General features: G+C 42.1%; 1 long non-coding RNA gene across 1 annotated transcript in view; it reads left to right on the forward strand.

Moving 5' to 3' along the window:
* Nucleotides 1-8838, forward strand: part of LOC117884594 — a 32733-nt gene extending 23895 nt beyond the window's left edge. The window contains exon 3 of the long non-coding RNA XR_004647599.1: nt 8162-8838. This is a non-coding gene — a long non-coding RNA (uncharacterized LOC117884594). The remainder of the gene's footprint in view (nt 1-8161) is intronic.
* Nucleotides 8839-15914: the final 7076 nt, after the last annotated feature.

The following is a 15914-nucleotide window of genomic DNA, read 5'->3' on the forward strand; positions in this document are numbered from 1 at the left end:
CTGAGTAGGAATCAAAAGTATTCTGATCCTCTTGAAGAATCAGTACTTTGGTCTCCAGGGTCATTTGATGGATGGAGGGGAAGCAGCTGTGGGAGCATTCCTGCCAGAATAATAAGCACTAACAGGAACTCTGGAATAAGAGGTCATGTAAAGTAACGCACATTGGAAACCATAATCTCAACTACATCTATAAGATGGTGTGGTCTAAATTAGCTGTTACCACTCAAGAAAGAGATCTTGGAGTCATTGTGGATAGTTCTCTGAAAACATCCACTCAGTGTGCAGCAGCAGTCAAAAAAGCAAACAGAATGTTGGGGATCATTAAGAAAGGGATAGATAATAAGAGAGCAAATATCATATTGCCTCTCTATAAATCTATGGTACGCCCACCTCTTGAATACTGTATGCAGATCTGTTTGCCCCATCTCAAAAAAGATATATTGGAATTGGAAAGGGTACAGAAAAGGGCAACAAAAATGATTAGGGGTATGGAAAAGCTTCCATATGAGGAGAGCTTAGTAAGACTGGGACTTTTCAGCTTGGAAAAGAGACAACTAAGGGGGGATATGACAGATGTCTATAAAATCATGACTGGTGTGGAGAAAGTAAATAGGAAGTGTTATTACTCCTTATAACACAAGAACTAGAGGTCACCAAATGAAATTAATAGGCAGCAGGTTTAAAATAAACAAAAGGAAGTATTTCTTCACACAACACATAGTGAACCTGTGGAACTCTTTGCTAGGAGATGTTGTGAAGGCCAAGACTATAACAGGGTTCAAAAAAGAACTAGATAAATTCATGGAGGATAGGTCCATCATTGGCTTTTAGTCAGGATGGCAGGGATGCAAAACCATGCTCTGAAGTGTCCCTAGCCTCTGTTTGCCAGAATGTGCAACAGGGGATAGATCACTTGATTACCTGTTCTGTTTATTCCCTCTGAAACCCCTGGCACTGGCCACTGTTGGAAGACAGGATACTGGGCTAGATGGACCATTGGTCTGACCTAGTATGGCCATTCTTAGGTTTTTATGTCATGCATTTTGCTTTCTGAGCAGCAGGAGAAACTGAATAAAACAGGAGTAGCAGCTGGGGAAGGACTCAGGGAAATATATAAGGACTATAAGGAACTATACCATGTGTATTTTAATTAAATGTAGACAAAATTTTCCCCATAGTATAATTTACATAGCCTTTAACAAAATAACTCAAATACTTAAAGTTAAAAACTGCCCAAGTATTTTCTTGATTGTGGCCAGAGTTTCACCTCCCTTAAAAACTTCTTGCTTACAAAATCAGACATAAAAATACAAAAGTGTCACAGCACACTATTACTGAAAAATTGCTTGCTTTCTCATTTTTACCATATAATTATAACATAAATCAATTGGAATATAAATATTGTTCTTACATTTCAGTGTATAGAATATAGAGCAGTATAAACAAATCATTGTATGAAATTTTAGTTTGTATTGACTTTGCTAATACTTATTATGTGGCTTGTTGTAAAACTAGGCAAATATCTAGATGAACTGATGTACTCCCTGGAATACCTCTGCATATTCCCAGGGGTACATGTACCACTGGTTGAGAACCACCAGCTTACAGTTACTCCCTGGGAAGAGGGAGTTGTGAGGCTGGCAAACCCAGAGGTGGGGGGAGAGCTAGAAGGTAAGGAAAGGGCTCAGGGAAAGGTAATAAAGTCAAGGAGGGAACAGACATTGGCTGCTGATTAAAGGGTCCGAGCTGAAACCTGGAGTAGAGGGTGGGCCTGTGTTCCCCTGCCAACCACTGAGGGGATGGCATGGGGGCAGTGAATGGGAAGATGGCCAGAGACTGATAGTGAGGAAAGACTTTGATACCCCAGATTGAAGAAATATGTAGAGTGACCTGGCTGGAGGGTCAAGGCTCGAAGATGATGGAGTTGCTGTGAGAGATCATACAGCAAGAAGCGGAAGGGGGCATTGGAACTGAACAGAGCTGATTCCCAGACCGACCAGGAGGAGATACCACCTGCAGTGAGTGGACCCCATGACACTCACTTTTACTTCTTTTTCCAGGATTTCAAGCTCTCGGTCAGGACATATTGGAAATGTTACGAAGTATCTTGGTGCAATGCTGTGGTACCATTTTATATTGTAAGATTAGCTGCAAGAGAATAATCATATCATACCATTGTATTATACAGCATTACTAGATCTGAGGCTGACTGATTTTAGAGGAGTTCTCAATGCAGTGTCAGAATATGTCCTGTCCAAAAAAGGCAGATTCATGCTGTCCCCCTCTTCTGCCAGTGGTTTAAATAGTATGAAGGTATATGGGCTCAGCAGAGAGAGCCATCAAGATGTGTTCTCCTTCAGTGAATAGAAAAGAGTATTGAAGGCAGACAGTCCACATCCTTCTTTCTTGCCGTCACACCTATCTTGAGGTGAAAGCCACCACAAGGGAATTGTGCTCAGGAAAAAACCACCAAATAGTGTTTAAATTCAGTAGGTACCCTCGTTTGTTCAACCAGATGGGACAACAGAAAACAAGGAGCCTTTCCTGTAGCGAGCCTGGCACTGAAAGGAAGACTCTTAAAACACACACTTTGATAGAAGTGTTGTATATTTTCACTTTTAAGAAACTACCGTTCTAATTCCAACTCCATCAAAAGAGTGAGGAAAGAGGATGATCCTGTTTTACCAACACCTAATGATGCTGATCTCAGGGCATGGAAGTCAGTCTTAAGGACTTTGGTTGCCTCCTTCAAGAATTTTTATTACTTGGGCTTAAAAATATGTACAGTACATTGTGTTACAGCTAATACTGATTGCCATGTGACCACTTTTACTAAGAAAGATTTTTCAATCTAAGTTATTCTTGGCAATAATTTCACAGCTACTAGGATACTAAAGAGAACATAATACCATAGGTAAAAGAATTAATATAAGAATTAATAAATATGTACTATATGCTATACGCCAATTTTTCATATGTACCTATCTATAATATTTATATATTATATCCAAAAACACTGGGCTAAACAAACATTATTAAGGTTGCAAAATCACTCACTCAAAAGTTAGGAAAAGTCAGAATTCAGGTTGCCTGTGCAACCATAATTCAGTCTCTTTCTTCATATGCATTATGATAGTTTTTAATTATATGACCACAGGACCACTGCCTTATGCAGGTTTGGAGATTAAAAAGACTTTGTGTTGAAAATTTTTAACCAGCTATATTACCAACCTCATAAAGCCAAACATTCTTGGAATGACTTACCTCTGCTATCCTCTTATTCCATTAACTCAAGGCATATGCATATTGAAGTTACACAGAAGCACTAGCTCAAGAAGACTGCAGCTTTATGTAAATGGAAATCAATAGAAAATATGTGACTAAATATTTTGACTCGTCAGAATCACCCATAGGAAGACTGATTCATAACAGAGCCATTGATAGAAGATCATAAATCTTATAACAAAAAACTTCTAATGACAAACTTGTCCATGGCTATGTCCTCCCATATATGATTAGAGATACCACATGGGTGGGGGGAGTCCTGCACTTCATTGAGCATAATGCTGTGAGTGGTACAGACTGAAATAAACATATCCTATTACTCTGAATAAGGGTGGAGTATCATCTTACTGAGCAGAAATTTGATTACTCTTATACCACAGATCAATTAATTGTTGCTTGATTTCATGACTTACACTTGGAAGAGAAAGCATCTTCTAGCATTTTTTGCCTATGAAAATTAAAAATACTTGACAGTTTCCAACAAACTCCATGCAATTGGAACAGACCAGAGTAATCCCAGGAAGTTAGATCATGCTTTGCAACCAGAATGCCAAGAAAAGTGCAATATTATGCCACCTGGTGATTGAGTTATCTTCTTTGTCTAGTCTATTGCGTTAGGCAGTCTGGCTCTTCTCCACGCCCACATTGGCAGTAGTGCCACTTGACTCTGTGAAACATTATTGTACAGCAACACCTCTGTAGATTTTAGCAAATGATCCAAATCTAGCTTTATGAACCAGGGTGTTTCCTCAACTGTATCATAAGAGCTGTTTGGAGCTAGGCTTCTTTGGGTACCTTTTGTAGAGGTTTGTGATTGGATGGATATAGAATCATAGAAGATTAGGGTTAGAAGAGACCTCAGGAGGTCATCTAGTCCAATCCCCTGCTCAAAGCAGGACCAACACCAATTAAATCATCCCAGCCAGGGCTTTGTCAAGCCGGACCTTAAAAACCTCTAAGGATGGAGATTCCACCACTTCCCTAGGTAACCCATTCCAATGCTTCACCACTCTCCTAGTGAAATAGTTTTTCCTAATATCCACCCTAGACCTCCCCCACTGCAACTTGAGACCATTGCTCCTTGTTCTGTCATCTGCCACCACTGAGAACAGCCTAGCTCGATCCTCTTTGGAACCCCCCCTTCAGGTAGTTGAAGGCTACTATCAAAGCCTCATTCACTCTTCTCTTCTGCAGACTAAATAAGCCCAGTTCCCTCAGCCTCTCCTCATAAGTCACGTGCCCCAGCCCCCTAATAATTTTCGTTGACCTCTGCTGGACTTGCTCCAATTTGTCCACATCCTTTCTGTAGTGGGGAGCCCAAAACTGGACGCAATACTCCAGATGTGGCCTCACCAGTGCCGAATAGAGGGGAATAATCACTTCCCTCGATCTGCTGGCAGTGCTCCTACTAATGCAGCCCAATATGCCATTAGCCTTCTTGGCAACAAGGGCACAGTGTTGACTCAAATCCAGCTTCTCGTCCACTGTAATCCCCAGGTCCTTTTCTGCAGACTGTCACTTAGCCAGTTGGTCCCCAGCCTATAGCAGTGCATGGGATTCTTCCGTCCTAAGTGCAGGACTCTGCACTTGTCCTTGTTGAACCCCATCAGATTTCTTTTAGCCCAATCCTCCAATTTATCCAGGTCACTCTGGACTCTATCCCTACCCTTGAGCGTATCTACCTGTTCCCCCCGCTTAGTTCATCTGTGAACTTGCTGAGGGTGCAATCCATCCCATCATTCAGATAATTAATGAAGATGTTGAACAAACCCAGCCCCAGGACTGACCCCTGGGGCACTCCGCTTGATACCGGATGCAAACTAGACATGGAGCCATTGATCACTACCCGTTGAGCCTGACAATTTAGGCAGCTTTCTATCCACCTTTTAGTCCATTCATCCAATCCATACTTTTCTAACTTGCTGGCAAGAATACTGTGGGAGACCATATGAAAAGCTTAGCTAAAGTCAAGATGTAGCATGTCCACCGCTTTCCATATCCACAGAGCCAGTTATCTCATCATAGAAGGCAATCAGGTTGGTCAGGCATGACTTGCCCTTGGTGAATCCATGTGGACTGTTCCTGATCACCTTACTCTCCTTCAGGGCAGTGTACCCCAGGACAGAATTTAGCTCTATTTGCATATAGGAATCACTTCATCCACAAGCAAAATGCAGCCATTCTGGGATGGAATGTAGCAGCTGTTCAACAGTGCACATCAATACTACCCAATAGTTTAGGACAGGAAATGAAGATTTCTACATAAGAGATGCAGTGCTAGATTAAATTTTCCATTTAATTCTCTGGGATGAGGTTTTATTTCACAACTTAATAATGTAGAGCAGTAACTCCAATATCAAAAAATAAGAAGCCTGCTTAATATATGAAAAATATTTTTAAAAAATGAAATATTATATAAAATAACTTTAATACAACAGACCAAAATTCAACCCTGATATAACATTAAATTCAACCACTGAGTTCAACCATTTTCAATAGCGTTACACTAAAGATGAACCTGGCTCATGGAATCATTCATTTACCATACAGACTGATGAGTAAGCAATGATTTCATTAACAAAAAAATTACTGTCTGGATGAAAAAATGTAAGAATTATAGAATAAAATATCAGTGAATCACTTTTATTTCCAGATCACCTTTCCATACATGAGATAAGGCAAATGCCATTTCAAGCCAGCTTTACAGCTATTCCAAACACCAGAAATTAAGTAGGAAACTGCACCCCACTGCTCGTTTGAAAATTGAACTATTGTGTACAGTATGATAGAATCTTATTTCTGAATATGAATTAGTGAGGGATTCATGAGACATGTGAATGATTAAAACTCCTCCAGGCTTCATTTTTAATATCTCTGTTGCTAAAGAGTGCACATTAAATGTTTCAGTAACAAAAAAAGAAAAGAAACAAGGAAACTCTTTAACCTCAAAATTGGATTGCAAAAGAACACTGATTTGAATCCAGTTATTTTGTAATCACTCTGTTTAGTGCCAACAAGTGCCAATCTTTTTATGTGAAAAGAAAGAACTGTCATTTATTAAAATATTTCATTGCATTTACTTAAGAATTAGCTGTATGTAGGTCCAGCCCAAGTCCACAAGACACAATATAGGATTGTCCCCTTCTGTTTCCTTTGCTTTTTTGCCCTTTTAATAGAAACATTAGCTACTGGAGCATAGTGGATCAGAACACATGTACATAGAGTCTGGCATCCAGGCTCCAGACCGGCCCATAGCTGATGCTACAGAAGCAGACGGAAACTTCTGTTAGTGCCAACTATGAAATTCAATATTTTTACATGCATGTATCCGTGCAGAGGGAGGCCCAGGGGATTAAAAAATTCCTTCCTGACCCCCACAGCTGATCAGCTTATACTGTATCATGAAGCATTACATTATTTTATCCTTATTTTAGCCTACAGAATGAAAAAATGTTGGTAATGCTTATAAAATTAATTAGCTTATATATTTTTAATCCATGCCTCACCATCTTCTTTGCTACTTATACCCATGCTGGGGGGCAATGTGTGTATGCATGCTATGCGCTGCCAAAAAAAAAAACCCTGCAGTGTAGATGCACCCATAAAGTCATCTGCAGATTTTGCAATTTTTCTCCTTTAAATCATTAATAAATATTTTATATAATATTGGTCCTAATACCAACCTCAGGCTTATTTCATAAATAACTTCTAGATTCTTCACTCTGAAGACCAGCTATTCACAACAGTGGTTTCATATCATTAGGACCTGATCCTGCAAGGAGCATCACATAGACAGAGCCCCAATAACTTCAGTGTACTGTACTGTTAATGCAAAATTGTACACAGCCTTGCATTACTTTATGTTGTTTCAGTGTTGCAGGAAGAATGGGAAGAGAAACAAAGCTATCACATGGCGTGGTTCCTCAGATGTCTTGGGGCTGATAACATTGCTTATAACACCTACCTTTTTGCAGTAATCTCTTTATCAAGCTACTAGCACAAAATACAACATTGTTTAAGGATTTCCTTGAAACCCAGGAGTCAGAACTTCTCAATCCACCACTCCCAGGCGATGAAAAAAGATTCTTTTAAAGTGCTCTTCTGTGTGTCAGAAAACTTGTGGGTCTCATGGGGATATGGAAGGTAGGTTTTACAAGGTAGCTAAATATATTTAGGAATCTCCATACTCAAGTAAAAATACCCTCATATCAGATACAGATTTAGTTAGGGTTTGAACCACAGCCCATTCAAGTCAGAAGGTGTCTTTCTATTGGCTGCCCTGGTCTCTGGATCAGGACCTAACTGAAAGCACAAAAGGTTTGGAATAGGGTTGAGTTTGAAACATAGATTCTAATCTGTTCTGATTTTTATCTGAGCAGGTTTGTCCATCCTTAATCTAAATATTACGTAAATAGAGATGTTGCCCTACAATCAGGCTCAATATCTCTATCACATAATCAGCTATATTTTAATTCCTAATGATTCTCCTGGGGCTCTTCTTAATGTATAATTTTATTGCAAAATTTACAACTCCCACATTATCTTCCATCACTTTAATGTGCAGTGTTCTGTGTTGTCCTTGCTGCTGGATGTTCATTAATGATTTCATAGGGCAGAACACCGGAGTGATTTAAGGAAAATGAATGCATCTAAACCAGAGAAAAAAGAAGAACAGGAGTACTTGTGGCACCTTAGAGACTAACAAATTTATTAGAGCATAAGCTTTCGTGGACTACAGCCCACAATTTGTTAGTCTCTAAGGTGCCACAAGTACTCCTGTTCTTCTTTTTGCGGATACAGACTAACACGGCTGTTACTCTGAATCTAAACCAGAGCTCAGCCCTAACTCATTCCTGTTTTTCTGCTTCCCTGTAAGGTTAAACAACAGTTGACACCTTGTGAAAAAGATTGAAAAACAACCTACTGAGAAATGCTGCAGTCTACATATCTGGTATTTATCTTCCTCTGTGTTTCTCTTTACTAGTATGAGTGATATTAACCTGGAAATGGATCTTGTTTCTTTAGAGTTTAACTGTGGATACCTCACCTGAATCTGCAACAAACAAAACCCCCACTCCAGTGTATTCTGCAACAAAGATCCAAAATGCTACAGCTTCAAATAGTATTACTGCAGGGTCTGGGACAATTACTGTAGAATACAGCACTATGTTCTAAAACGGGGATCCATAGTTGCCCATATATTCTGTTGAAACCAGTGGGAGTTCTGCCTGCATGAGGCTTGCAGGATGGGGCTCTCTATGATCCTTATGGAAATCATACATTGAAACCAAAAAGTTCTTTTGGAGCTAAACCTTAATCCCTTTGCTCTTGTAAGCAGTAGTCACCAAAGACACTTCAATGAGATTACTGGCATGAGTAAGGATAGCAGAATTTGGACCCTGATGATTATTAGTCATTAGCAAAGCAAATGGGACACTGATTTCCAGGCTCTCACTGAGCTCTTGTACTGCTATGTCCTTAATTTACAAGAAGGCAGCAGCTTCCACTATGCTCGGAAATACCAAATGTGATTTCAAGTTATAAATAAAACTGATTTCTCAGTACATTCAGGGAAGTGTGTCTTAATTGTCACAATTCTGGTATGAGCAAAATAAGTGCAGTTGTTCATTAAAGTGTTTAGCTTTTATTAACTGTGAACTAATCTACCAAAACTGCAGAGGGTCTACTGCCAACTCCAAACTCAGCCAGCAAGTTTCTTATGAATCTGGCAGATGTTTCCTTGAAACTAATTTTGTCCAGTCCCCTTCAGACCTTCCAAAGAACTAATGAACACAAACTGTGATTTAGATTCTCAGTTAGAGCATGCTCCTGCAAACTGATTCATGCGAGTAGCTGTTACACAGGGCCAGTTTTATGAGTGGGTGAGCAGGGCAGTGGCCCTGGGTGCCAGCTTCCATGGGGTGCCATATTGCTGCACTTCTCTGTTTGTTTGTTTGTTTGTTGCACTTCTCTGATCAGGTGGCCATTTTTGCTCTGCTGATTGGCCAGCCTTCCCCCTACTCCTGGTTGCTCACGGGGGGAGGAGGAGAGCGTGAAAAACTTTTTCTGCCCTGGCTGGCAAAACAGCAAAGACAGCTGCAGTCCTTGTTTATGCATATAGACCCACTGAAGTCAATGGGACTACTCACATGAGTAAGGGTTCTCAAAATCTGGCCCATAGTTAACATCAAGAAAAATCTCATAGGAAAATGGAATACTGGTTCTTTAGGCATAAACTGAAGTTTCAAGATGTCTGAAAGATTAATTGCTAGATTTGAATTGCTTTATAATAATATATTGTATTTTATGTCAGTTGATCTTTGAAGCTGAATAATCCAGACCAATTTAATTTCCAAGGGTTTTTTCTGAATGCAGATAGTCAAGATTTGCAAAAGTGCCTACTAATTTGGGATACCTCATTTTTGGGTGTCCAACTTGAGACCCTCTTAAAGGGGACTGATTTTTCAGCAAGAACTGAGCATCCACCCACTGAGAATCAAGCCACTTTAAGGGGTATCAACTCAGACACCCAAAAATGAGGTACCCAAAATTACTAGTCACTTTTGAAAATCTTGCCCTACGTAGGCCTTACCTTTTAATTCCAGCTTCAGAAATGGATTATCATTACTCCAGTGTCAAACTATCGTAATGTATGTAGTGTCTCTCTCTCAAATTCATGTTCATTTGCCTAGCAATCCTTACCTCTTATACATCACGATTAGACACCTCTGAAGTTTTGTATATTTGAATGTAGGATATGCACTTGCCTGTGTGAAAGCTGCCACTCCATATTTCCCTGCTTTCTATAAATCACAATGACAAGTTCCTAATGACAAAACAACCTCTCAGAGAAGTGCTAAAATCATTCCAATATCACTTACAATACATTATTGTGGTAATTGGATTGGGGGGGTAGATAAGACATAAAATCAAGCTCCTTTTCAACTGAAAAGTTTCCATGACTCTTTGTGCGAGTGTAGGAGTGTTAACCCTGGTGTTCTGACCAAATACCAACTCAGGAGATTACATTCTGCCTTCCTAAATTCCCCTTAGTATGTTATGTTTTTTCCATACACAAAGAGCAACCATACATAGATACACTTTTTATATTACCTTTTCTTTTGTAGTAAAAGAACAAAAGTAAGTCCTCCAAGAGAGAATACACAGTGTGTGAGTTTCTTGTCTAGCAGACTGCATCTACACACACTAAATGACTGCAGCAAGGCAGGGTATTTCACTCCATTTAAAGTTATACCACACAAGACAAGTCAATAGGTACAGGTTACATACAGCACAAATTGGATATAGCATTCTTCTTCACTTCTTATCCTAAATTATTTTTAGTTTATTGTTAAATAGCTGTTGCACTCCACTCCAGAAGTGGATGCATTTTGGTAGTGGATGATCCACATATAGCTATATGTTTATGGAATATTGTGATACTTTGGAGATCGATGAATTGAGTTGCAATAAAAGTCCACTTATTAATGATCATCACCACTTAAAGTTTGAAAGGATCATGAAGCCTTCTGTTTAAGATATTGTTTTCTAAAATCATACTCTTCTATGCAATTCCTGCAGTAATTGTTCACTAATAGCTGCGTCAACAGTAGCTGTGGGGTTTTTTTGTTCTTTCTTTTTGTTTCAAACACAAGACACAACATGAGGTATTTGTTTGTCAGACGTGGTTATTTTGCCCATTAATCCTATTGTATGCTCTTCAGTTTCTTCAAGAAGGAGCATGACACATTTTTTACTGTAATTCTGTTCACCAGTAAACCCCTGAGTCAGTGACTGTGCTCTTTTGCGGTTTGGGTGTGTTTGTTTTTGTCTGGGACAAATAGCTAGAGAATCCTCAGAGGCTGAAGCTGATATTTGGAACGTCACTGGACATTTCAGATAGTGAGCCTGAAGTTCACTGAAGTTCAGGGTCAGTATTCAGAGGGGTCGCCGTGTTAGTCTGTATCAGTAAAAACAATGAGGAGTCCTTGTGGCACCTTAGAGACTAACGAATGTATTTGAGCATAAACTTTCGTGGGATATAACCCACTTCATCAGATGCATGGAGTGGAAAATACAGTAAGCAAGTATAAATATACAGCACATGAAAAGATGGGAGTTGCTTTACCAAGTGAGGGAGGGGGGGCGTCAGTGCTAACAAGGCCAATTCAATTGGGGTAGATGTAGCCCATTCCGAACAGTTGACAAGAAAGAATAAATATCAACAGAAGAAAAGTATCAGAGGGGTAGCTGATGAAGTGGGCATTCACCCACGAAAGCTTATGCTCTAATATGTCTGTTAGTCTTAAAGCTGCCACAGGACTCCCTGTTGCTTTTAACAGAGGGAAAATTACTTTTTGTAGTGCTAATGAGGCCAATTCAATCATGGTGGATGTGGCCCATTCCCGGCAGTTGACAAGAAGGTCTGAGTATCAACAGAGAGAAAATTATTTTTTGTAGTGACCCAGCCACTCCCAGTCTTTATTTAGGCCTAATTTGATGGTGTCAAGTTTGCAAATTAATTCCAGTTCTGCAGTTTCTCGTTGAAGTCTGTTTTTGAAGTTTTTTTGTTGAAGAATGGCGACTTTTAAGTCTGTTATTGAGTGTCCAGGGAGATTGAAGTGTTCTCCTACTGGTTTTTGAATGTTACAATTCTTGATGTCTGATTTGTGTCCATTTATTCTTTTGCATAGAGACTGTCCAGTTTGGCCAATGTACATGGCTGAGGGGCATTGCTGGCACATGATGGCATATATATCACATTAGTAGACGTGCAGGTGAACGAGCCCTTGATGGTGTGGCTGATGTGGTTGGGTCCTATGGGAGTGTCCCTTGAATAGATACGCAAACAGAGTTGGCAATGGGGTTTGTTGCAGGGTTGGTTCCTGGGTTAGTGTTTCTGTTGTGTGCTGGTGAGTATTTGTTTCAGGTTGGGGGGCTGTCTGTAAGTGAGGACTGGTCTGTGAGAGTGAAGGATCGTCCTTCAGGATAGGTTGTAAATCCTTGATGATGCACTGGAGAGGTTTTAGTTGGGGGATGTAGGTGATGGCTAGTGGTGTTCTGTTACTTTCTTTGTTGGGCCTGTCCTGTAGTAGGTGACTTCTGGGTACCCTTCTGACTCTGTCAATCTGTTTCTTCACTTCCCCAGGTGGGTATTGTAATTTTAAGAAAGCCTGATAGAGATCCTGTAGGTATTTGTCTCTGTCTGAGGGCAGTGATGAGCTCCCAAAATCCTAAGAACTGGTTCCCTTCCGGGTCCACTCGCTCCGGGTTTTCGGCAGCGAGTGAAGGAGCCGCCGCCGAAGTGTCGCCAAAGACCCGGTAGGGAACCGTGCAGTGAGTACAAGCCCCACGTGCCTGTCTCCTCCCCACCCACCCACCCATCTGACCCCAACCCATGTCCTGCCCCCGACTGCCCCCTTCAGAATCGGCAAGTTTCTCCTCCCCCCCTCCACCACCATGGTAGTTGCCGCAGCCCCAGGCTCGATTTAAAGGACCGGGGCGGCAGAGGCAGCTGGAGCCCCGGCCCTTTAAATAGTCACCGGAGCCCCCCGCTACCCTAGGGCTCTGGAGGCTATTTAAAGGGCTGGGGCTCCCCTGCTTCTACCGCCCCAGTCCTTTAAATAGCCGCCAGAGCCCTGGGGAAGCAGTGGGGCTCTGGCGGCTATTTAAAGGGCCGGGGTGGTAAAAGCAGCGGGAGCCCTGGACTTTTTAAATTGCCCCCAGAGGCCCGCAGCCCTACCCCAGGCTCCAGCAGTGGGGCTCTGGTGGCAATTTAAAGGGCCTGTGGCAGATGCATGCGGTCGGTGGCCCCTGTGCGCCTCCTGGCTCCCCCCTCGCCACGTTCGGGCTTTGCGGCTCCTGGGCATGTGAGCCGCCAGGGCATGGGGCCCTGAGCCTGCTCCGGGAGGGGCAGCGGCGGTGGTGGCTCACACTCCCGGGAGCCGCAGAGCCTGAGCATGGCGAGGGGGGCAGCCGAGAGGTCCATGGAGGGCCGACGCCAAAATGCATCCGCTGCAGCTTGCAGGAGCCCCAAGGAGCGGCCGTGCCGGGCCGCAGCCTGGGCAGGATGGTGGGGGGTGTGGCTGCTCCCCGCTAGCCGCACTGCCACCTTTGCAGGGCTGCTGCCCCCCTGCACCATGCTGGCTCCTCCATGGCTGGGGCTTGCCGCCACAAGCGGGACACTCTGGCTCTCTGGTGCCTCCGGAAGGCAGCTCCTCCCTGACAAGCTGCTGCAACGGCCCAAGCCCGGCAAAGCCAGTGAGTGGACTCAGGGTGGGAACCGCCGGAGTGAGGTGGGGAGGGGAGGGCTGCGGGGGGGCTGTGCACCTTCCAGGAGTTCAGGGGGCGGGGGGAAACCTGGTCTGAGGAGCAGCCCCTGGGCACGGCTGGTCCCTGGGCAGGCTGGCCCCTGGGGTCTATAAAGGCTCGTTGGGATTTGCCCCTCAATTAACTGATGTGCTGGGGGGGAGGGGGAGTGTGACATTATTGATATAATCTGGGACCATATAGAACATGATTGCAACCAAGTTCCTGTAGTGGCACCAAATTTTGTATAAAGGGGGTCAAATGAGGTGTCTTAGACAAGGTTAGGGTTTGCTGGTTATGATTATGCTGTCTATATGTGTGTATCAGTTTTGTAGTTGAAGTTATGAATATTGGCTCTATACTGTCTGTATTTCAAACTTATGCTATGCTTCTGGGAAACATCCCAGACAAGTTGGTGTTAGCTTTGCCTAGCCTGCTTGCTGGCCCATTAAGGACCATCAGCTATACAATTGACCCATGGAGAGAAGGCAGATACGCCTTGCAACTCAGCAAAGTATGCAGGGACTGGCCCATGTGACTCCAGACTCCATTTTGCTGTAATTTTCCACAGTAAGGACAAAGAGGTCTTCTTACACCTGGAAAAGACTATAAAAGGCTGATGCCTGATCTTCATTTTGTCTTCAATCCTGCTTCTTACCTTTGGAGGGACTTTGCTACAAACTGAAGCTCTGAACAAAGGACTGAGGACCCATCCCAGCGGGGGATGTACTCCAGAGACTTGATTTGAACCTGCAGTTTATTCTATCACTGCTACAAGCCTGAACTAAGAACTTTGCCATTACTGTATGTAATTGATTCCATTTAACCAATTCTAGCTCTCATCTCTCTTTTTCCTTTTATAAATAAACCTTTAGATTTTAGATTCTAAAGGATTGGCAACAGCGTGATTTGTGGGTAAGATCTGATTTGTATATTGACCTGGGTCTGGGGCTTAGTCCTTTGGGATCGAGAGAACCTTTTTTCTTTTATTGGGGTATTGGTTTTCATAACCATTTGTCCCCATAACGAGTGGCACTGGTGGTGATACTGGGAAACTGGAGTGTCTAAGGGAATTGCTTGTGTGACTTGTGGTTAGCCAGTGGGGTGAGACCAAAGTCCTCTTAGTCTAGCTGGTTTGGTTTATCTTAGAGGTGGAAAAACCCCAGCCTTGGGCTGTAATTGCCCTGTTTTAGCAATTTGTCCTAAATTGGTACTCTCAGTTGGGTCCCGCCAGAACCGCATCGTCACAGGGAGGGTGTTGTGTTTCGGAGGGGCTCGGGTGTGTGTGTTTCGGCGGCGCTGGAGGAGCGGGGTTTCGGCCCTCAGCTGTTTTCTTTGGAGTAATATGACCCTCGCCGCTTTATGAATTGTGCAGGCCTGGAATATAGTATTCTTGAAGGGGATGCAGCATTGTCTTGTGGACTCATCATGAGATTGGGAATTAGGAACTGCCAATATCCAATCCTGGCTCTGGCATTGACAATATGCCTTTGTGCAAATCAGTTAACCACTCTGTGCCTGTGTTTAAGCATCTATAAAATGGGAACAGTACTAAATTACATGCCTCTTAGGCGTGTTCTGAGAGTTAATTAGTTAATGTTTATTCCATGCTCTGAAGATATAATGTGCTATACATATTATTAATTTTAGTGGTGAACTTCCTCCAAAAAGAACCTTTTTTACAGAGCATAACTAAAGCCTTGAGGGAAGTATTGGGTGGAAACTGTGGCTTCCTTTCTGGCATGTTTTGGGGTTACAGAATTGCAGCAATACTAAATTCATGATAATAAGAAGGGCCAAGTTAAAATTAAACACTAGCATTTCTTGTTCAGGAGTACCTGGATAAAACTAAAGCAACAGTTATTCCTGAGAAAAATCCTCTCCTGTGCATCTGGGCTGCTTGAAACAAGTTCCAAAGGCAGATTCCAAACCACATTTGCACTCTCCACTCTGAAAAAAAGTACACACCCACCTCCTTCTTTATCAGCAACTGGAAAACAGTAGCAGACATGGTGAACTAAACAAACAAAAAACACTCTAGCTTGTTAAAGGAACCAATGGGATTTCAAAGTTAAAAAGCACTTGACATATTTTGACATTTTGGTAAATACATGAGCATTTAAAAACACAAAATATTTTTGCTTATCCTTCTTGTTTGCTATTACAGGGACATTTATTTCTGTTTTTCATGTGAAGTATATTAGAGTGGCAGGATTTTTATGGTATGGTAATTCAGTTATAAATTTAACTGAGATAGAGATAACACCATTACGGATTGCTTTTTGTCGGAAGTGTAAGGAGGCTCTAGGACTATACATACA

This window comes from Trachemys scripta, chromosome 11 (genome assembly GCF_013100865.1).
Source record: "Trachemys scripta elegans isolate TJP31775 chromosome 11, CAS_Tse_1.0, whole genome shotgun sequence".
Classification (NCBI taxonomy): Eukaryota; Metazoa; Chordata; order Testudines; family Emydidae; genus Trachemys; species Trachemys scripta.